General features: G+C 38.6%; 1 pseudogene; it reads left to right on the top strand.

Annotated features, from left to right (window-relative positions):
- Window positions 1–13,533, top strand: part of LOC127161405 (NACHT, LRR and PYD domains-containing protein 12-like) — a 38,139-nt pseudogene extending 24,606 nt beyond the window's left edge.
- The last annotated feature ends 11,829 nt before the right edge of the window (window positions 13,534–25,362 follow it).

Raw genomic sequence — 25,362 nt, forward strand, 5'->3', positions numbered from 1 at the left:
TAATGGTCGCCCCTCCGAGGAGTGGGCTTGGTCACGCTTTTTCACTGTTTCTCTAGTCAGAGTTGTTTCTGTGGAAACCCTCTGAGTGCTCTGAGGAGCCTTCAGCTAAGCGTTCTCGGCCCTTGCTCCCAAGGCTCTGCGGGTCTTGGTAGAGCAAGGCCCATGCTTCCATCGAGAAGGTAAGCTTAGGTCTGTGGGGGTGAGAAGGGCTTATGCCCCTTGTGAGGTTACCCACAGAACAGCCTGAGGGCTGGGGATGTGATTGCTTTCTGCTCCCCGTCATTTCTGATCCCCGTAGCTCTTCCTGGGAGGGTGCGACGATGCTCCCCTTTCTGCGGAAAGGGTTTTCTTGCTAGAGCTCGTCTCCCTTGGAAAGATCAGGTGTCCCTCCCGTGTCTCGGGAGTGGAACCCGGTCTCGATACACTACCTTTTCTTGGTACGTATATCAGCTATCAGGGAAGTATTATTAGACAGTTAGCTGTGGCTACTGCAGAGGGTGCTCCCCTCCCATCGAGGGTTTACCTGAGCACTGCCCCATTGGGCAACTGAGGTTCGCCCTTACTGCCTTCCCCAGGCCAGGGGGAACTTTCGCGGATCAGATCTCATCCAAGGCTTCTGTACAGGGCGCGGTGATGCTCCCCTTTCTACGGAAAGGGTCTCTGAGCTCGTCCCCCTGGGGGGATCGGTGGCTCCTCCTGTCTTTGGGAGTAGAAGCCTGTTGCGATACACTGCCTTATCCTGTGGGGCTAAGTGTATCGGCTCCTGGCAGTTCTAGTGGATAGATAGCCGCGGCCTCTATCTGCTTGGCATCTTTGTGCTCCCCTCTTCTGAGGGTTTTGCTGTGAGTTTACTTAATTGGGCGGCTAGATGCGCCCCTACTGCCTTCCCCTTAGAGCCTTGTTAAGCCGGCAGTGCTCCCCTCACCCTGAGGGTCTTCTTATTCCACCGTTTCTCAACGGTACGTCTAAAATCCATTTTTATGGTAGGCCCACACGTTTGTGGGCGCTTTCTCAAATCCATGTATATGGTAAGTGCACACGTTAACCTTTGGGCACTTTTCTAAAATCCACGCTGTGGTATGGAAGGCACCGGTGTTCTGCGTCCATTCTAAAATCCTTTATGGTAGGGATTCACGCGCTTTTGCCCGTACCCTTTCTCGAGGTGGTCTAAAACCCGGTCGTCTCGGGTCCATCTCTAGAGCTTCTGCCAGGCTAAAAGAACGTTTTTTACGCGCCCTAGTTCCGGTGCGCATTTTATGCTCACTCAACCGGGTTGAGCAAGGAGTTACCACTTGCGTTCTGTGTACGACTTCTGAGGGAGTCGTGCAGGGCTGCAGTAGCTCCTGTGTGACAGGCCAACCTGGGTATCCTAGGCCTCTGGCCGTATCCCCTTAAAGGAATACTTTGTTTCCAAGCTTGGGCTCTACCCCGGGCCGATATCTGCCCTACAGGTAAGTTGGGTATGCAGCCTAAGCTCTGGCCGTAGGGGATATGTCACTGACAGCCGTCACTTTATCCCAGGGGCGACTCCCTTAAGACCTAGGGAGTTGGTACTTAGTGCCTGTCTCTCCGGAAGTCAGGCACTCCCCTCAGCATGGCAGCGTGGGTATAACCGTTCCCCCTAGCGCCCCCTAGAGGACGCAGTTCGAGTTCCTCGAAAGGGAACGTCTCAGGTTACGTATGTAACCCTGGTTCCCTGAGAGGGGAACGAGACACTGCGTCCTCTAGGCTCGGGGCCATGCTTCAGGATGTGAGCTTCAGACGAAGAAGCGGCCATCCTGCTCTACCGGTGTCCTTTTTATACTGTGGTCGCACCGGTAGTGACGCGCCGGCAGCGCCAACTGTGTTGCTGTTTTGTATGTAGGCTTCAGACACGGGTCACGCTGACGGCGTTCCCCCCCTAGCGCCCCCTAGAGGACGCAGTGTCTCGTTCCCCTCTCAGGGAACCAGGGTTACATACGTAACCTGAGACGTTTTTAAGATACTGAAAAAAGCACAAATGTCAGGGCATGTCAAAACTTCTCCAGGGCCCCAAAACACCCTCAGACCCCAGAGGGTTAATACAAACCTTCTGTAATTGGTTCCACTCTTCCCTTCCCTGCATTGCTGTAACAGGTGCTTTATGAAGAATTGAATTACTGAGACATACATTTAAAATCTAAAGAAGGGTCATTTACTTGTTTTCAATGTAGTTGTTTTTTTTTTTTTGTTTTTTTTTTTACACAGGCTATGTGGATGTAACCTCACTACTCAGTCCTGTGAAAGTTTGTCTTCAGCTCTACAATCCTCAAACTCAAACATCCTGAGAGAGCTGGACCTGAGTAACAATGACCTGCAGGATTCTGGAGTGGAGCTTCTTTCTGATGGACTGAAGAGTCCAAAATGTCAGCTGGAGATTCTGAGGTAAATTATTTCAATACAATAAATAAGCAAAGTGTGTTTTGGATGTTTTGTTATAGACAAAGGGAATATGCGTAAACAACAACAACAAAAAAAAAACTAAAAAAAAAAAAAAAAGCGGTCTATAGCCTGTTTCCATCTAACTGGCTTTTTACCAGTAAAATGGTGTGAGCGATGGCTGTTTCCATTCAGAATTTCACCGACTGTGCAAATTACATAGGCTAGAAGACTATTCTTCATCCATTTGAAACAAAACTTTTAAAGAAAACGGGTTGAATTAAACCAGTGGGGGTTGCTGGTGGGAGACCAGTTCACCACAGACGTCCAATCAGAGACATATAGATGCAACTTAAAGTTCTTTGATGCCTTTTATTTGTTTGTGCATGTGGTTTGGTTAATATATTATACACACAACACCAAACATGAAGCAAGCATCAAGTCCCCTTTCTTTCACCCATTCCATGCAGTTCTATTTCTACAAATGCTAATCACAGCCACCTGCTGAAAATGGGTAGAGCATAGCATCTGTACGTTGCTGCAACAACAGCGCATTCAAACCCTGGCTGATCACCAGAAAACTTCAAAATAAAAGTCCATACGAAGAGTTCAGATGCAAAAGCCTCTAAATCCATCTGACGTATTACTTTAAAATGAGCATTTTTTTCTGGCTACTTTGTATAGATTTCTATGTAAGGTCTGGTACTTCTAATTGGGCTGAGGCTGGAATATAGCGAGTTTGAAGTAAAAGTATTTGATGGATGTATAATATGTGTCAGGAGCATTTACTCAGCATCATTATCTCATTTTTGACCGAGATGGCTTTTAGCTGGTTTTGCATCTGAACTCTTCATATACACTGGCCCTTTTTAACAACTTTATTATAGGCTAATTGACCATATGCACAGAGCGTTCTTTAGAACTTCCGCATAATGATAAGCCAGCTCGTAAATTTCCTGTGTAGCTTCTTTTATATGTTCTATATATAGGTGGAGACTCTTGAGACTACTCTTCTGCCTCATTCTTATTAGAAATTGAAAAACATAATAATTGGATGCCCATTTTCCACAAGTTGATATGATTTTTTAGGGTTTTAATGAAAAGTATATAATATACTTTGGTTAAAAATTCTCAATAGTAGTGTAAAACAACACTTTTTTTACCTTGTCAAAATGAGCTCTGCAGAAATCAACCCATTCTGATGGATTGTTCCTTTAAATGCAAATGAGCTCTGCTCGCCCCACCCCTCTCTTCTCTCTGTGGAGTGACGAGCCTGTTTACTTTAGCCGCATTTAGCACGTTTAGCCACGAAACTTGCTAACTAGCATGTTATTAGGAAAGGTGATTGCAGAGATTCATAAAAAACCCTTATAATCACTTCTGCTGTAGGTAAAGCTGGATCACAAATGATTTGCACAAACATAGACGCATTTATGTAGATCGGGAGGTGCATTTCCTTCACAAACAACCATAAGTTAATCCACTGCATCTTCAGTAGCTCAGATGTCGGGAGTAAACACATCATGCACCTGCAGCACATCTGCGAATGGAGAAAAACATAATAAAGCTATATATAAAAGAAATGAATAGGCTTATATGCAATATATATTTTTTTCTAAATAATAAATAAATTAAAATGAAAGGGAAACAAACCTGCAACAAATAGCAGCCTATATGCAGAATTTTGTTTCATTTTTGTGAAGTGTTCTTGAGAAAGCAGCATCCTGTTTGTTTCCTTTATTTTACAAAATCAGAATGTTTTGTTTTTATTGTGAATGTACGCAAATAAAATAAATATTTAAAGTAGTCTCGAATAATGTCTTACTCTTTTATGACCACAAATGAAGGAGAATTGCAAGCTGTTTCCATCGCGCCAGTGCCTCTGGCACGCAGTTAAGCAAGTTAACTCGACAATGCAGCCTGTTCGTTGTCATAATAAATTACAGTCAGCCAATCATATTGAAAAATGCTATTTTACTTCCCCTGACTCCACAACAAATCCTTTAAATTTAACGGTATAACAGAACTGAGAACAAAACAAGAATGAAACTTGCAGCGTACTAAAGGAACATCAAATTAAGATATGTATATTTAAAAGGTAACTCGTCTTGTTCTTACCATATATAAGATTATTTTAGATACAATTTAATAATATGAATATGATTTAATGCGCTTTTGAACTACCTATATCTATAAATGGAAAAAATTCGACACATGAGAAATTTTAGCAAAAAATTGCAATTCCATCAACTATTTTGAAATGCCATTTTTTCACAAAAAATTCTTGGATGGAAATCTGGTTTGTGACAGCTAATAGACTTTTGAAGCTGCAATAAAGAGTGGCTTAAGAAGGCTCTTTCAGTTGGCAAGAGAGGGGAACAGCTTAATGGAAATTTATTGGCAAGAAAGATATGCGTTGCAGTCAGGCTAACAGTAGGTAAGCCAAAAAGTTTTTATGTTTTCTTTTCAGCTTGTTTATTGACTTGTTAATAGCAGTTTGCTATGCAATATGTGCTGATCGGTGCAGCCGGGTTCGGGTCCAACTTTCGAATAATGGTCGGGTCCATGTCGGGTCCGGGTAGTACATTTAAGGCATTTCTGTGGTCTTCACGGGTTTGGGTCCCACTTTCAAATAAAATACGGGTCCGGGTCGGTTCCATGCAGCACATTTACAGACCCCTTAAAGTGTTTTACAGGGGCTTTTTTGTATCTTTCTAATGGCATTTTTTCTAACTTCATTAAAAGAGAATTCATATTATAATGTCATGGAAAAGTTCATTTATTTCAGTAATTCAACTCAAATTGTGAAACTTGTGTATTAAATGCACACAGACTGAAGTAGTTTAAGTCTTTGGTTCTTATAATTGTGATGATTTTGGCTCACATTTAACAAAAACCCACAAATTCACTATCTCAACAAATTAGAATATGGTGACATGCCAATCAGCTAAACAACTCAAAACACCTGCAAAGGTTTCCTGAGCCTTCAAAATGGTCTCTCAGTTTGGTTCACTAGGCTACACAATCATGGGGAAGACTGCTGATCTGACAGTTGTCCAGAAGACAGTCAATGACACCCTTCACAAGGAGGGTAAGCCACAAACATTCATTGCCAAAGCTGGCTGTTCACAGAGTGCTGTATCCAAGCATGTTAACAGAAAGTTGACTGGAAGGAAAACATGTGGAAGAAAAGATGCACAACCAACAGAGAGAACCGCAGCTTTGAGAGGCTTGTCAAGCAAAATTGATTCAAGAATTTGGGTGAACTTCACAAGGAATGGACTGAGGCTGGGGTCAAGGGATCAAGAGCCACCACACACAGACGTGTTATGGAATTTGGCTCCAGTTGTCGTATTCCTCTTGTTAAGCCACTCCTGAACCACAGACAATGTCAGAGGCGTCTTACCTGGGCTAAGGAGAAGAAGAAATGGACTGTTGCCCAGTGGTCCAAAGTCCTCTTTTCAGATGAGAGCAAGTTTTGTATTTCATTTGGAAACCAAGGTCCTAGAATCTGGAGAAAGGGTAGAGAAGCTCATAGCCCAAGTTGCTTGATGTCCAGTGTTAAGTTTCCACAGTCTGTGATGATTTGGGGTGCAATGTCATCTGCTGGTGTTGGTCCACTGTGTTTTTTGAAAACCAAAGTCACTGCACCCGTTTACCAAAAAATTTTAGAACGCTTCATGCTTCCTTCTGCTGACCAGCTTTTTAAAGATGCTGATTTCATTTTCCAGCAGGATTTGGCACTTGCCCACACTGCCAAAAGCACCAAAAGTTGGTTAAATGACTATGGTGTTGGTGTGCTTGACTGGCCAGCGAACTCACCAGACCTGAACTCCATAGAGAATCTAAGGGGTATCGTCAAGAGGAAAATGAGAAACAAGAAAGCAAACAATGCAGATGAGCTGAAGGCCACTGTCAAACAAACCTGGGCAAGTTTCACAATTTGAGTTGAATTACTGAAATAAATGAACTTTTCCACGACATTCTAATTTATTGAGATGCACCTGTATGTATATAGGTAGAAAATGTAAGAAATTACATAAAATAGATGAAAACAGAAAGCAATGTTAAAACAATGTTTTTAAGAAATGTTTTTCCAGTACCACCAGTGACACAGCTCCACTGGACAGACATTTCCATCATATGATTTATGATATGTGACCCTGGACCACAAAACCAGTCTTAAGTCGCTGGGGTATATTTGTAGCAATAGTCAAAAATACATTGTATGGGTCAAAATTATGGATTTTTCTTTTATGCCAAAAATCATTAGGATATTAAGTAAAGATCATGTTCCATGAAGATATTTTGTAAATTTCCTACTGTAAATATATCAAAACTTAATTTTTGATTAGTAATATGTATTGCAAAGAACTTAATTTGGAAAACTTTAAAGGCGATTTTCTCAATATTTTGAATTTTTTTTAAATAGTTGTATCTCAGCCAAATATCGCTCTATCCTAACAAACCATACATCAGTGGAAAGCTTATTTATTCAGCTTTCAGGTGATGTATAAAGCTCAATTTTGAAAAATTGACACTTATGACTGGTTTTGTGGTCCAGGGTCACATATGTACATGGCATTTCAGATGTTTTCATATACATTTATTTTTAACACGGACCTTAAGACATGACTGTGTAAGAATAATTCATGGCTGAAATTGGTATAAATGTGTGGAAGACATTTGTCTGATCATCACATGAACTATTGCTGTGTTTTCAGATTGTCTGGCTGTATGGTGACAGAGAAAAGCTGTCGTTATGTGTTCTCAGTTCTGAGTTCAAACCCCTCACACCTGAGAGAGCTGGATCTGAGCTACAATCACCCAGGAGATTCAGGAGTCAAACTACTCACTGAAAAACTGTTGGATTCAGCCTGCTCATTGGACAAACTGAAGTATGTATATATAAAATATAAGATGATTTTATATATATATATATATATATATATATATATATATATATATATATATGCACTGTACACTTATACACATATTTACATAGATATACACACACACACACTAGTATTTTCACCAGCTAGTTTACATTTCCAAACATTTATTTACAACACAGTATCATCAAAATATACATAAAAAAGGTCAAAAGCACATTATTGACTACACCAATCTAACCATAGAGACGTAAACAGACTTTGTGTCATTCCTGAAAACTGTTTTCTGGATTCTGTTCAACAAGTGAAATTAAATTAAGCGAAAGTAAATTATACCTCATATTTAAGTGATTGCTGCTTCTTTCCATGGATTTAAGAAACAAAACTCATCATCAGTAGTCCAGGAAATTGTTTTACAATAAAAGATCAGGGCTGCGTTTCCCAAAAGCATCGTAAGCTTAAGTACATCATAGACCCATTGAAACCAATGGAGATACAATCAATTTAGGCTTACAATGCTTTTGGGAAACGCAGCCCAGTGTAGTTGAACATCTGATGTTGGTACAGCACTCTTCATGTTGCATTCATGTACCACTCATCTGTGTATCCGATCACTAGAAAAAACAAAACAAAAACAAAAAAAAAAAAAAAAAAAACATCTGTGCGCATGTTAATATCAGAAGCATCTGTAATATATACATATAGTATGATTTTGTAGTCATAGACTCACACATGCTTTACATCTTTAATAAATGGCATTTTATATCTGAGAAACTAATTATTATTGTTTAGCACGTTATACATCTATTCATGAACAGAGTATTAATAATAAACTAATATTATCCTATTGTTATACAATAAATATTTAAATAAATAAATAAATATGAATTTATAGTCATAATCACAAGCATGCTTTGTATGTATTATACAATGCAAAACCATTTCATGTCTGGGAACCTAATTTATTATTGTGAAGCACATCATAAACATCTATTCGTGAACAGAGTACAGTATATGACAGTAGTTTTGCCTAAACAATGTTAGACTTTATCATTCAGTGTTACAGTGTAAACACTATTACCTTTATATTGCGTCATTTTAATTTTATAGAACATTAAAAACATCCTGGCGTCGTGAAACATTTCAATGCAATGAAATGAAACATACTTCACAATGTTTCACTTGATTGCACATGTAGTCAGAACTTATAGTTTGGAAAAAATCTAACTACTATAATGTGTACAAGTTATATCACAGTAACACAACAACTAACCTAACTAGGCTAATAAAAGAAAGACTTACTCTTTCGGTGGATCTCGCCGAACAATCATTTAACAGATTGAAAGTAACTCTAACAAGTGAACCTTGTCTTGCATATTTTCAACTTACGCCAATATATGAAATGGGCGATTCTAGCCCCTGGTCTAGGGGCTATTCTGCTCCAAAAACATGGACACAAGCCAGTCACTTATACAAGTCGTACCCTAACTGCCACAGAGAGACAATATTCCCATATAGAGCGTGAAGCTCTTGGCTGTTTTTGGGCTGTTGAGCATTTCAGAACGTATCTGTGAGGAGGAGAGTTTACATTACAGACTGATAATTTTACACGTTTAATCCTGTAAAAGACACACTGCTTCCACCATGTATCCAGCATTTAGGATGTAGGCTACAGCCATATGATTATAAAATAAAGCACATAGTTGGTAAGACAAATGTTGCTGATTCTTTGTCCAGGCTTCCCTTACCAAAGACTGAAACCACTGAATATGTTGAGGTGTATGTGTAGAAAGTATTGCTGGTGAAGACATGATTTGAGATTGATTCCAGTGGTCCAAACAAACCAGTGGCCCAACCCATTTCCGGAAGTGTTAATTCTACTGTATATCAGTGCTGTGCAGCTGAATTGTCAATATATTATGTATTTGTACTTTGTGGAAGTAGCATTGTGCTTCCCTCATCTTTAGTAAAAGGGCTTTTTCTGATATACCAGGGAATAGTGAGAACAAAGCAGTACCTGAAGTGTAAGTTTTACTGGCCCAACATGGATTTGGATGTTGAGAGAGTAGTCAGAGATTGTGCAGCGTGTGTTATAAACCAACCTCTACCTCATGAGCTGCCCCCAAGGCCATGAACAAAACTGGAAATTGAATTAGTAGGACCAATTCAAGGTGAATATGTTCTGACTGTCATTAACTACTATTCTTCTTTTCCTAAAGCTGCAATGATAGCTAAAGTAATGGGGAGATTGAATGGTTCCATCAATATCTCAAAAAGGCGTTTTGAGCATACAAGTGTGAAAATAAAAAGTGGAAAGAGGAGCTTCCGAAAATTCTGATGTCTTACTGTGCTACTCCTCATCATGCTTCAGGAGAAACTACAGCATTTTTATGTTTTTGAGAGATATTAGAACAAAGTTGCCAAGTCTGGACCAATTACAAGAACAGACCACACAAAAAGTCAAAATAGATCATCAGATGTAGAAGAAGAAAATGATGCAGATAAAACAACCAGAGCAAAGGATCACTCATTCAAAGTTGGGGATATAGTGCACGTTGTGAATATGGAGCAAACAAGTTGGACTCAGGGTTCAAAAGCACTAGATATGTCCTGCAGAACAAATCATCAGATAGCTCATTTGGACTTGTTAATACAGAAGATGGGTCCTCGATCAAAAGAAATGTCAAACACATGAGACGTGTCTTTGTTTGTAGATTTTCCCTTTCCTGAACTTCAGAAGGAGAGCATAGGCTCACATGTGCAAAATGAACAAGTGCAAAGTGAGAAAATGCAAAATGATGATGCCCTCAGAGAAACGTTCACAACTAGAAGTGGTCGTCTTGTGAAGAAACCAGCCAAGTTCAAGGATATGGTTACTTCAAGTAATAGTTGTGTTTTTATTAACCCTTTGAGCGGTACGGCCCCACATATGGGATTTTTATTTCTGTGCCCCTGGGAGTACGGTCAGTGAAGTTATGCAACTGCCAAATTTAAACTGCGTTTTCGCGGATTGGCTGGCGTTGAGCCAGAGAGAGATGCGCGCTGCGCTTGTCATATAATCACAATTGTGCAGTGTTTTCAACCACATAATGTTTATTTTGTGGTTTCAGACATTTAAATATACATAAGTACTAGTAAAACAATACATTTAGAGTTTGTAAAATACACACGGATGTCTATGGAAGCAGCAATAACAATCCATTTGATTCATATCAGATACACATAATTTACTCCATTCCTTTCCATTTCACCAGCCACTTACTTGCATGTATTTTGGGGGAAACTGGTGAATTTGCGTGCTGTAAATCCGGCTAACAGGACTCTGAACGGCAGCATGAACAAACATGGCAGCACCCATTTCATATGGATCGTTATAGATCACGATCCAGATCATTTTTAAAGGTTTTAAAACGGCAAATTACACTCACTTACACGTATTCATGAATCGGAATATCAGACAGTTGAAGACATGGTGAGCAATTGTGTGAATATTTTGAATAAAAAAAGGAAAAACTAAATAAAAGCGATACGTCTGCCATACAGTGCTATAGTAGCTGTGGTGTGTCACGTGACAATCATGACGCGTCGCCATGGAAACAATAAAGCGAACGTTCTAAAATAACGGTCGCCTAAAAAAAACTCACTCTGGGGGGTCAGATAGAATATTTTAAAGTCACCAGTGAAAGGGTTAAGTAAAGGAAGGATCGAGATGAGTGATGGAGAAGTAGAACTTGTTCTTCTTTAATTTGAGTATTATATACTACAATTATTAGTTATTATTAGTTATTTGAAAAATAATATTTCACAACAATATATTTAACTACTTTTAATTATTTTTTACAACTGCATAGCAAGACCCTAGGAACAAGGGTTGTGTTCAGTACATGGATACAACAGTGTACTGTCACATATTACTTGACGATAAGGGTATGGATATGGCCATTTCTGTATCGATTCTGCAGCAGATGTGAACCGCACTTAATTTGAGTACAATACACAGATTAAAACAGAAAACAGTAAACACAGTATTTCTGTCAGTCATGTGCATGCTTTGTCTCTCCACTGTGGATAAAAGTGTTGCTTTCTGAAAACATCAGTAAACTCACAGTTTAGCGATCTCTACTTATATATTCTAATCTTAGAAAAGTGTAATTCATCAAGTGTTCATTTACGAGAGAAACTGTACTGTATGAATTACCTCAGTTTTTAGCAACTGCATAGCATCCACCCAAGTACCCTGGCAACTGCATAGCAACAGCCTAGCAACCACACTAAGTACCTTAACAATGGTATAGCAACCACCTCAAGTACCTTAGGAACCACCCTGAGTAAATTGACTACTGCATAGCAAAAGTTTGTTTACTGATGTATGTGACTGTGTGTGTGTGTTTTCTAGTGTTAATAATGGAGGAGAATCCAGGATCGCAGCAGGACTGAAGAAATGTACGTCTACAAACACATACACACACATGCACACACACACACAGCTATAGTGATTGTTGTGTTATAAATGTCTCTATTCTTGTTTTTAGGGATCTGTTTTCTCACACTGGATCCAAACACAGTAAACACTGAACTCATTCTGTCTGAGGACAACAGAAGAGTGACATGGGTGTTGTTTCAGTCTGAGTCATATCCTGATCATCCAGACAGATTTGATGTGTATCGTCAGGTGTTGTGTAGAGAGAGTGTGTGTGGACGCTGTTACTGGGAGATTGAGTGGAGTGCAGAGACTGGTGTGTTTATATCAGTGTCATATAAGAGCATCAGCAGGAAGGGACTGAGTAAAGAATGTGTGTTTGGATCTAATGATCAGTCCTGGAGTTTGATCTGCTCTCGCTCTACTTACTCATTCATACACAATAACATACAGACTGATCTCAATGTTGTGCCCATCAGTCGTAGAATAGGAGTGTATGATGATTATATCTATAGAGTAGGAGTGTATGTGGATGTGAGTGCAGGAACTCTGTCCTTCTACAGCATCTCTGACACAATGAGCCTCATCCACACAGTCCAGACCACATTCACTCAGATGCTCTATCCTGGGTTTGGGTTTAATTATTATGGATCAGTGAAACTGTGCTGATGAATCAGAATAGCCTGACAAGAGATTCTACCCATAATACTTTGAGCTGCATTATGAATCAGTAACAGTGAGATGGTAGGTGTGTTCGACTTAATGCAGCGCTGCACAGCTCGATCAAATTCTGCCTTGAAGCAGTGCATGCCGGTTAGAAATTTTGTCCGACTTGAGGCAGCGCCGATACCTTGTGACTGTCATGTGTGGCATCAAAGTACCGCGATAGCGATTTGAGAGCAGCCAGCTGACTCAAGCAGCACAGTTTCTTCAGAGCGGCTGCAGGAGCTCTGATGACCACATGGCTGTTTCACGATTGGCCAGATTCACAGCATGACAATGATCATGTGTGTTTTGGGTTTATTCTAACATCCTCAAGTCCGATAATGCTGACAAATCTGTGTTTTTAGAACAATAAAAGTGTTTTTACTGTAGTCACAATGTTATATTGAGTCAGATCTAACATAAAGCACTGATAAAAGCATATATAACCCCACTTTATTAGTATTTAAATAGTATATGTTTACGTTAATCATTATTCTTGTTCAGATGGCGCTGTATTAAGCAGTATATGAAACATGTTTCTTTTGCTCATGAAAATGCTTTTGAAAAGTCTGTGTATTTGATAAATATTGCATTTAATTCACTTCATCTGTGATAGAGCATGCAAACACAGCGAGAGCTTCACTAACGAGAGCAGAAAGTGTCCGACTTGACAGCTCCGTTTTCAACCCCGCCCACGACTGCTCTCAGCTACACTTGTTGATCACGGTCTAGCCATAGATGAAGTCGAACACACCTGTTATTGAGTCTCTTCATGACATTAATACTGCAGCTCAACTTCTGTCACTTAAACAACAGTCAGAATAAATGTGTCATAAATCCTCATATAGACAGTAAGATCAGTGTGTGTGTGTGTGTCTATATTTGTTTCTATGTAATGTAAAAATGTCACAATCATGATTGATGAAGAACATGTAATTAATTTCTCTCTCTTGTTTTTGTACAGAAATAATACAACACAATGACAAATAAACTTGAAATTAGATTTTAATTGATGTTTGTATCATGAATATAATCAATTCCTTACAAGACAGAAATGAGCTTTTGACATTACAGAATGACAATAATCACACACTGTAAAAAAAATTTATGGCTCAGTAAATCAAACAGGAAAAAAAATCATGCATTTTTTGCTAAGAATATTTCTGTAAAATGAAAAACTCCTGAATATTAAGTAAAATCTAAATTTATACTGAATTTCTTTTTTTAAATATCTGAAAGACAAGTAAATTTGACTTGTGACTCTCTGGCATATTTACTCAAATTACTTAAGTACTTAAGAAGCTAATTTTTAAAAATCATGTAAAATTTATGCCGTCTTGAAGAAAGAGATATTAGCGCATGCGTGGAAAGAAATCTTACGAAATTAAATCTTAGATTTAATTTTAATTTATTCAAGAAATGTCTCTTCATTAGATAATTGTGTTGTCATCACTTAATACTGTACCTTTGAAAAATTTAGCGTGTTCTTGAGGTAGCTTTGTAAAACAAGCGCCATATAAGCTAACATTACAGTTTACGTTGCATAAGTTTTAAAAGCTGTAAATTTCAAATAAATACGGGTAAAAACCAAGAATGTTTTTTTTTTATCTTGTAAGAATTTTGTTTAACATTTGTTATTTTGTATGGTTGTGCATTGTTCTTCGGATAAAATATGTATGTGGCGGACATAAATTAATAAAACGTGAACACGAAAATAATTTGTGCATAGTATAAATCCATCCCCCATTCTCTAATTAATTCTAAATTGTGCGTTGTTTATTAATAATTGTGCTTTATCAATAGGTCCCTTCTTTACTTAATTGTGTTCACTTTGTATATTACCATAACTTCCCTTTTTTGAGTTAAACCCAAAGATAGCCACTGGTTCTGTAGTTTTTTTAATTTCCTTGTTCGTTGAAACAAATTAGTGAAATTAATTATGTGAATGCAAATACTAGTTAACTTTTAGGTTAAAAAAAAAAGAACACTGTTAAGTGATTTCTTTTGTATGTTTTCTTAATTGCAGAATATTTCTCACATTCATCCAATCCTTCATGCTGTATATATATATATATATATATATATATATATATATATATAAAGAATTCAGATGCAAAACCAGCTAAATCCATCTGATGTATTTCTTTAAAATGAGCATTTCTTTCTGGCAACTTTGTATAGGTTTCTATGTAAGTACTGGTACTTCTGATGTGTCAGAAGCATTCAATCAGTATCATTATCTCATTTTTGACCGAGATGGCTTTTAGCTGGTTTTGCATCTGAACTCTTCATATATAAAGTTACATTAGTTAAATACTAGAAAATAATAATGGACGCCACGCCAGCAGAGGGAGCCCTCACCCATTGACTCTCTGTTACCGCTCCCTCTGCTGGTTCATGGGTTACTTCCTGTTTGGTGGCCATTTAAGGAGGCCTACACCAAACAGGCCTTTGCGAAGGATTGTTTTGCTAATGCGGACTCTACCAAGCATTTTTCCTGTTTTCATTGCCTTGTTTCATTGTTTCATAGTTTCATGCCATTGCCATTGCCATAGCCAACAAATACACATACAAATAATTTGAAAACTAATACAGATAAACATGATCTCATTTGCTCACCTTATTGTTAAAATGAATACATATTAAAAATGAATCATTCCATATTTAAAGGTCTGTGTTCAAAATATACCACAGCAGCACTGAACGTTGAAGCCTTTCAATTTTCTGATCAAATAATATGGTCCCTGCCATAATACTCCTGAATATTTGAATAATATAACAAATTGCGCAAACCTATCCAACATAAACCTGTCCAACTAAACTAGACATGTGCTTGTATTCAGTAATGCATATATCACAGTAACCTTTTTCTGCAACTAAATTTCAGCTGTAACATAACATTGTCACGCTGTTGTGTGCGGGGAATGAGTCGGAGGAGCGAGGAGGTGCAAAACACAGAGTTTATTAGAATAATCCACATGGAAGCAGGAACGGACAGGAAACAGCAGGGAACCAGCAACACAACGTAAACTCACGGAGTAACTAGACATAAAGACAATATAATCACCGACAACCTAACGTGAACACAACCAACCTTAAATACACAGACGAACCAATCAGGGGGAGAGAGGTGAACAATGAAACAGTGACAACATAATTACAAACACAGGGGAAAAACACACCAAAACAGTCCAAACAGTCTGACATTACCCCCCCCCCTCCCATAAGGCGCGACTCGCGCCGTAACAACTACACTGGGGAGGGAGGGTGGGCGCCCTGGAGGCTCATGCGGGGCAGACACAGAAGAGACAGGAGGTACGCCTCCAGGGTGGGTCAGGGAGCTCGGGGAGCCACAGTGGAGTACAGAGTCCATACGGCCATGGCGGGTCAGGGAGTTCGGGGAGCCATGGCCGAGCACACAGTCCATAAGGCCATGGCGGGTCAGGGAGTTTGGGGAGCCATGGCCGAGTACACAGTCCATCAGGCCAAGGCGGATCGGGGGAGTAGCCCCCCGCCCAAATTTTGTTGGGGAAACTTAGGGCATAGTCGGCCCAGGAGAGCACAGGATGGCCGAGCTTAGGAGACGCAGGCACAGGAGGGCGCTTGGGAGGCGCAGGCTCTGGAGGGCGCTCTGGAGGCGCCGGAGGAGGCACAGGCTCTGGAGGGCGCGCTGGAGAGAGCTCCGGCTCTGGAGGGTGCGCTGGAGAGAGCTCGGGCTCGGGAGGATGCGCTGGAGGAAGCTCTGGAGGAAGCTCTGGAGGAATGGATGGGATTAGTGGAGGCTTGGGAGAGCTGGATGGGACTAGCGGAGAAGGAGGAGAGCTGGACGGAACCAGCAGAGACAACAGTTCATATAAAGCCACATAATCCTTAATATTAAAATGGCTTCCCATATTGCCGGTCTCTGATCCAGAGCACGGGGGTGTGGCTGGAGTCTGAGAGCTGGCTGCGGGTGGCGTCCGAGAGCTGGCTGCGGGTGTGGCTGGAGTCCGAGAGCTGGCCGCGAGCGAGGCGGGAATCCGAGAGCTGGCCGCGGGCGCGGCGGGAGTCAGAGGTTCGGCCGCGGGCTCTGGGTTGAGGATGAGCTATGGAGAACGGGGTAGAGCGAGGGAGGACCGGAGGGAGCGAGCTCGTTGGAGCAGCACGTGGAAGACGCTGGCTGATGGTGAGCTGGAGCGGCCGCGTGTTTGCAGATGGGGGGAAGAGTGGAATCTTCCACATCGACATAGTAATTGGAGTTACAAAGGGCAAGGACATAATTAATGAATTCCGCTACAGGTTTGCGACAATCGTCAGGAGTTATGGAACGGAACAATCTGTCATCATTTAGCCCCATCTGAAAACACGCGTTAATGGTAGCATCGCTCCAACTCACCAAATGAACAACGCTCAGAAATTCCTCCACGTATTGTTCCAACGATCTCTCCGCCTGTTGGATGTTGAAGAGAAATTCCTCAGCCCAGAGCATTTTGTTGGGTCGGTGATTCTGTCACGCTGTTGTGTGCGGGGAATGAGCCGGAGGAGCGAGGAGGTGCAAAACACAGAGTTTATTAGAATAATCCACATGGAAGCAGGAACGGACAGGAAACAGCAGGGAACCAGCAACACAGCGTAAACTTTATGTCTAGTTACTCCGTGAACTAGACATAAAGACAATATAATCACTGACAACCTAACGTGAACACAACCAACCTGAAATACACAGACAAACCAATCAGGGGGGGACAGGTGAACAATGAAACAGTGACGACATAATTACAAATGGAACAGGAATCCAAATAAGGGCAACACAGGGGAAAACACACAAAAACAGTCCAAACAGTCTGACAAACATTTCAAACTGTCATAATACCACATACCGTAATAAAAGCATTAGCAATTAATTGCAACATGAAAATTTGATACTGTTATATGCCTGAACTGAACACAATAAACAAATTTTACCTTTAAAATGTCCAATTTAATTTTAGCAGGTACCACCAAAAACTGTCAAACACACACACAGGTTGCAAACACACACACAGGTTTGTTTTTGTGAATTGTGGGGACTTTCCATAGACTTCTATTGCTTTTACACTATCATATTCCATAACCTTTTTACTTTTATTTCCTCTGTCCCAACTTTTTTGGAGTGTTGCAGCCACGAAAATCTAAATTTGGTTATATTTACAACATAAAATTAAATATTAGCCACTGAAAACATTGGAATTTTTTTTTTTTTCTATTTCAAGTCGATTAAATTAAGGTTAACAGATAACATGTTTTTGATTTTTTTTTTACGGCAGTTCACGAAACGTCCCCACTTTTTTGGAATTGGGGTTGTACATACAGAGGGAGGGGTTCTAGAAGACAAATCACAGTGCTTGTGGTCTGTGTATAATTGACGTGCTGTGACATTTTTGGGAAGGGGTGCACGTCAGACTACGCCGTAGGCTTGGCGTACTATGCACAGTAGGGTGGTCTTTATAGGGGGGTAATTTTTTTTTTTTTTTATTTTTTTAAATGTTAACCTCTCATTAACCCCTAATTTGTTTCTCCAATAGAACTTAGTAATGTATGCAAAATTTAATCCAGATCATTTATCATTTAGGATGTGCTCAAAGAATGTATCTTTTTATCATCAGGTACTTCAAGAGTTGATATTAACAACGTTTTTGTTCACTGATGTTGAATGTTTCTGATGTCACAGATGAGGGGCAGTTGTGGCCTAATGGTTAGAGAGTCAGACTTGTAACCTGAAGGGTTCAAGACTCAGTATCAGCAGGGACTCAGTTGTGCCTCAATGCAATGTTCAATGCCCTTGAGCAAGACACTGAACCCCAAACTGCTCCAGCCTACAGTGTGGCTATGGTGTATGTATGACACAGAACTAAACTGAAAGAAACCTCAAGACCCACAGCTGCCACCATCTGCAGCCAGCTGGAGGACCTCAGCATGTTGATTGAGTATGGTCACACCACAGAGGCTAAAGATTGGTGTCCCAAGACTAGAGAGCATCTGAAGGATGATGATGAGAGGTACAGCTGTTTTAAGAAACAATGGCAGAATCTTCCTCCAAGCTACAAGCAGTGATGGAGAGAAATCCTTGCACTGAACTATTCAAAACCCTTCAAATCTTTGATCCTGCCAAGGTATCTGGTTTAAGACCTGATATTAAGAATTATGTTAAAGTTGTCCCTGTGTTGAGTAACGTCTCCACAAAAGAGTGGCATTGCTAGATCCGGATTGACGAGTGATGCAGGTGAGGTTAGTGCAGTGGATTGGTGGGCTGCCAGGGAAGATCAAATGCCAACAACTGTACTTGCATCTCCCTACTACTTCAGTGGATATGGAGAGGCTTTTTTCTCACAGACGCAGCCTAACAGAGGAAAATATTAAAATGATGCTGAGTGCCAAACTGAACACTAGAGATTAACTCACATCCAACTACACTCACATCCAGTAGTTTTTCTGATGTAAATAATGTACATAACTTTTTTCTGTTGCAAAAATACTACTGAGAGTAAATGACGATTTTTACCACTAAATTACTATAAATTACCTCTAAATTAGTTTTCTAATGTACTGCATTTGTTGAAGTGTTTAATTCATTGCCACATTGTTTTGTTTTATTTAGACTTTTACTAAAATTATTATTTATATGTATTTATATGTGTGTGCATATTTTGTATTTATTGTTGAATGATATCAGAGTATTTCGATAGTGATGATATGCAAATGTTTATTTGATGATTTGTGTAAAATTTATTAAGAAATATTTCCTGCACCTTTTAATGGATTTACTATAAGAGAGACCTAGCTTTGTTTAACAAATTGTTCCAATATGCCTTGTATTGTAAACTAAATGAATGATTTTTAATGAATTTTTTTTAATGTTATTTGTAATGTTTGCAGCTTCTGTACTCTCCTATACTTTCAAAATCATTCTGCACATTTCTCAGTTTTTTCTCCAAAAATTCTGTGCAGAAATTGCCAAAAATATCGGCAGAATTCCATCTGGCCCTACTCATGCATTGTCTTTTTGAATTAACATAAGGAGAATATATCACCTTTATGTTCTTTGCATAATCTTGAGTCAGAAAATAAATATGTTTATTTATTTTCCACTTGGAGCTACTCAAAATTACCGTGCTTCTAAAAATGTGATTTTAGACAGCAGTGTATAAATGGGACTTTTATTTTACTCTAGAGATGTGACGTCATAAATCTGCGCCGTGCTCTTTTACTGTTGAAGAAAGGTTGGTGTTTATAAGTTTTTTAAATTAATGCAAACTGTTCTTTGAATTTAAACGTTTTTACAAGCTATGTAATATAAATGACTCAATCTTAAATATAACATTGCAGTGCTTTAACACTATTTTGTGAGTAAAGCTCAGCCTCAAATTAATATTAGAAAAAGTGTGTCTCATTTTGCTCCCCATATGTGAATCAGTACATTGTTCAAGTACTAGAAAGAAGTGAAACTGATCCGAATCATGTAAACCGAATTATTTGTAAAATGATTCAGTGATTCGAAGCGCTCAAATCAGCTCATAATGACGACAAACGAGTACAAACACAAACATGTGTAATGATAACTTTACAAACCAGCTGAAAATGTTTTCCTGACAGTAATAATCTATTAAATATTATGTACAAATAATAGAATATCAAATATAAATCAGAAATACCTAATATTAACTTTTATTTGTATATATTTTAGTCAGATCATTTATATCCATTATCACTCTGACTGACTCCTGTACTGCAAAACTAGGGAGCTAAGAGATTTAGCTTACATTTATTTTTAAGAATAACAGAATAATTTACTTTCTGTTAATTCTCCTGATCTTAAACAGGACAAAGTGTACAAACACAGAAAAAATATTGTTAATTAAAGAGGAGAGTGAAGACATGAAAATTGAAGAAACATTCAGAGTCAAACATGAAGACACTGAGAAACAAACAGATTAGTTTTCATTCTCAAAGCTGAACTATTTTGTTCTGTACATTTTCTCAATTTATTTGCCATTCATTTGTCATTTGCCAGGTGTTTTTTGTACACTTTCTGCTCTCCTGCAACTTAAACATAAATTTAGTAATATATTTTTCTTGAAGTGCTGTTAGAATGTTAGTAGGAATTTTACATCTAAACTGTCAGAATTTAGAAAACAAAAATTCTACTCTTATTTTAGTGTTCTAGTTTAAACTAAATGACAAATTGTGAAGTATTTATGTATCTTAATCATATTAATTTCCATATAAAAGCATTCAGGGTTAAACATGAAGATACTGAGGAACAAACAAAGATGCCATTTATTAAAGAGGAGAGTGAAGACATAAGGATTGAAGAAACATTCAGAGTCAACCATAAAGATACTGAAGAACAAACAGGTTGGTTTTCATTCTTAAAGCTGAATTCATTCATTTGATCCCTATTACAATGTCCACCACTACAGAAATAGAAATATGAAAAAAATGCATAAAAAGCTTTTTTTTATGCAAGCTTTTAAGAATCCTCTTAGAGAGCTAATAATTCAGCTTAAAAATGTATAACTAGAAATCGTAAGCCTTCACTTGATTTTTCCTGTTTTATCCTCATCATAGATTCCAACAGAGCAAATAACCTAAATTCTTGAAATTTTTTTTGCTACAAAAAAAGAAAAAAGGATTACAGGGCTCCAGAGTAACATTTGTGATCAGTAGCACCAGCGCCACCAAGTTCTACAGATTGTGTGAATTTGAATGATTCTTACTAGATCTTTCAGCAACCTTATTCATTCTGCAACAAATTCAAGCACTTCTCACTGGATCTTGGGAGATTACACCTTCCAGCACACTTTCAAAGCAGGTGCACAGTGGCGGTGAAGCCCTGCCTTAGGTTGTCCTCGTCTGGCCACTGGAGGATCTTACCTGTCCATAAAAGCAAATGGAATTATTTAAATGTACTAAACATTATGACAGAACAAACCCAGGCAAAATCCAAATAAGCAAAAACATCAGCCAAAACCATAAAGTGTATGTTTGTGTTGGCATATGTGGTTTATGAGACCAATTTTCAGGTTTACACACCAGCATTACAAGACCAGTTTATGAGACCACTTTTAGTGGTCTCATAATTTGGGAATTTTAAATTGTTATAATTATTGACTAATAATAATTACTATAATTATTAATGTTTGTATGATTACTTATTTACTGCTTTTATTCATTAATGTTGCTATTTTACTGTTTTGACACTCCCTACCTTTTTTATAACCTTTACAAATGTGTTCTCTTAAACCATGATGTGTATATGTGAAGTCGGAACAGTCCCTGTAGGTGGGAATTGGTATTGCAAGGTATACACATTGGCGCCAATTTACACACATTGACGCCAAATTAAACATATTCCCGCCATATGCGGTTGGCGGTAAATACCACACACGCAGGGTATGTAGCACTGCAGCACTTCAGTGAACAACGCACCAGCAGAATCTATGGTGAAAAAGTACTTAATATCTTTTATTTTTTACATATAGATGAAATCCGTGATTCTTCAACGTTAATTTCAGATTTTAAATATTCATTTTAAGTAATGTAACCACTTAAAACTGTAGTAATGGCACGTGAGAGGAGCGCTGCTTGAAGAATCAGCTCTTTAGAAGCAAAGATAATGTAAATCGCAATGAATGTGGTAATCATTAAGAAGTACAATTTAAATTAAATATATTGTTAGGAAATAAAAGGGCCTTGGGCAGAGCACACTGCTAATAGGTCATTGCGTTTAAAAAAGGACACACTTCTGCAATATATTTTTTCATTTTATCCTTTATCAAAGTTTAAAGAAAATAGTAACGTTAGATTGACATCTGAATAACCTCCTCTAATGTCGCATAAAAATTATATAAAACATTTATCTTACTCTTCATATCATATTATTGAGAAAAATTATATCGCGATAATTATCATTATCGATTTATCATCCAGCCCAAAGTGTGAGCGCTAATTGCATCCGAGCACGGAATTGGAAACGTGATGTTATTGATGCACAGAAATTGTATTCGGTTAGTTATTAAAGCTGCTGTTCAGCGTTGCATTCAATCCTCCACCAGCGCTGTCTCTCATCATTTCATTGGTTAGTTTCTGGTCTGCATGAGCACGCTCAAGTGTTTTGGAGGAGGCGTTCCTTTACAGCGTGATTATACAGGGAGGGCGGGGATCTTGTGCTTTCAAAGCTAGCTTGCTATTGCGAAATTGTCCACCCTACCTTTATGTAGTTTAAATTGTTTAACTTATTTTACTTAGGTCGGGGTGTGTTTGCAGAAACGCCTATATTAAAAGGTTCCTTTATTCTTGAATACAGAGGAACTTTATTGGAAAAATGGAAAATTGAAAATAAATAAATAGTTATTCATACTTTTTCAAACACCAAGGGCATGACTACTGGTGAGTAGCCTGTATTTTACTGTATGTAAAACCTTGTGCATCTTTTGAAATGTTTTTCTTAACCTTGAAACCAAATACCACGGACAGTTTTGGGGCATGTTAAAGTGATGTACTAATGATGTATTCCTTTCTAGAGCATGTCTTTAGTGAACATTTGTAACAATTACATTTTTTTTCCGTATAGCATTGATGCCTCCTTTGATGACGGCTCTCTTGGGAGACTCGTAAATGACAGTCAAAAGCCAAATGGCAAAATGAAAAAAACTGAACTGGAAGGAAAGCCTCATCTTTGTTTATTTGCGATCAAAGACATCAATAAAGGTGAAGAGATAACATATGATTATGGAGGACATGACTTGCCATGGTGTTCTCGCTGTGGGCAGGAAATGTGCAAGGTAAAATATTTCCAGAATATTTCCAAGTTATTAAAGTAATTGTACTAATATTATCCAGCTGCATCAGCTTTGTTTCCATCTTCCAGCTTGTCCATGACTCTGTCGCTCCAGACATGAAAGGAAGTGAAGTCACGTCTGCTAAAAAGGTTTGTTAATGCTTTTGTCAATTTAGTTTTACACTTGTTATAATATGATCTGAAGTGAAATTCTTTTAAACACACACAAACTAGTCTACTGCTGAGTCACATACAATAGTCATGAGTCCTCATAAACCATGAGTAAACACACACAACTGTTGTACAACTATAGTCTACTGCTGAGTCACATTATTCCTCTTTTCTCTTTGTTTCCGTCTTCCAGTTTGCCCATGACTCCGTCGCTCCAGCCAAGAAAGGCATTGAAGTCACGTCTGCTGAAGAGGTTTAAGACTTGTCAATTTAGTTTCACACTTGTTATTACACGATCTGAAGTGAAATTTGTTTATTTTTTAAAAAAGTGTTTTAGCAGTACCCTATTGTTTAATCTTATGTGTGTTAACAGTATACTGAAATTATTGAGTCCTCATAAACCATGAGTAAACGCACACAGCTGTTGTACAACTATAGTCTACTGCTGAATTACATACAATAGACATGTGTCCTCATAAACCATGAGGCAAGGCAAGGCAAGTTTATTTATATAGCACATTTCATACACAAAGGTAATTCAAAGTGCTTTACATAAAAGGAAGTAGAATAATCATAAAAACAATAATAATAATAAAAACAATAATTCACAAAGAGGCAGTAAAATAATCATAAAAACAATAATCACAGCAATAAAAGAAAAATAAATAAAACTTTTAAAATGATTAAAAAAATTATTTAAAATAAAATTTAAGACAGTTAAAATTGGAAAAGGATTATACATAGTGCAATCAGTTCGGACATAGCACAGTGCTCATTGATTAAATGCACAGCTGAACAGAGGAGTTTTGAGTCTAGATTTTAATGTAGCTCAAATTCAAATGTTTTAGCACATTTGATCTCTTCTGGAAGCTGATTCCAACTGCGGGCAGCATAATAGCTAAAAGCGGATTCCCCTTGTTTTGTGTGAACCCTTGGTATTTCTAACTGACTCGATCCTAATGATCTGAGTGGTCTGTTAGATTTATATTCAGTGAGCATATCTGCAATGTATTTAGGTCCTAGGCCATTGAGTGATTTATAAACGAGTAAAAGTACTTTAAAATCAATTCTAAATATAACTGGAAGCCAGTGTAGGGACCTGAGGACTGGTGTGATATGCTCAGATTTTCTGGTTCTAGTCAGAATCCTGGCAGCAGCGTTCTGGATGAGCTGCAGCTGTCTAATGGTTTTCTTGGGAAGGCCAGTGAGGAGACCATTACAATAATCCTCCCTGCTTGTGATAAAGACATGAACAAGTTTCTCCAAGTCTTGACTGGATACAAAACATGTAATTCTTGCAATGTTTTTGAGATGATAGTATGCTGATTTAGTTACTGCTTTGACATGACTACTGAAACTAAGGTCTGACTCCAGAATCACACCAAGATTCCTGATTTGTTTTTTAGTTTGACCCCTAGAGTCAGGGTATGCATTCACCTTAAGAACTTCCTCTTTGCTTCCGAATGCAATGACTTCAGTTTTCTCCTTGTTTAACTGAAGGAAGTTCTGGCACATCCAACTGTTAATTTCATCAATGCATTGGCAGAGGGAATCAATGGGGCTGTAGTCATTTGCGATAAGGCTAGATAGATCTGGGTATCATTAGCATAGCTGTGATAGGCAATTTGGTTCTTTCTCATTATTTGACTTAGTGGGAGCATATACAGGCTAAACAAGAGCGGCGCAAGAATTGAGCCCTTGAGGGACTCTGCATGTCATGGACGTCCACTTCGACTTATGCTCTCCTATACTCAGATAATAACCTCTCACTTCTAAGTATGACCTGAACCAATTGAGAGCCATCCCAGAAAGCCTGACCCAGTTTTCCAGTCTCTCTAGAAGAATGTTATGATCGACAGTGTCAAACGCAGCACTGAGATCTAGTAATACCAGCACTGATATTTTGCCAGAATCAGAATTTAACCCTCTGGGGTCGAAAAACGCGCCGAATGACGCCAAATGAACTTCAATTTCTCCGT

The sequence above is a fragment of the Labeo rohita genome, unplaced genomic scaffold (genome assembly GCF_022985175.1).
Source record: "Labeo rohita strain BAU-BD-2019 unplaced genomic scaffold, IGBB_LRoh.1.0 scaffold_64, whole genome shotgun sequence".
Classification (NCBI taxonomy): Eukaryota; Metazoa; Chordata; class Actinopteri; order Cypriniformes; family Cyprinidae; genus Labeo; species Labeo rohita.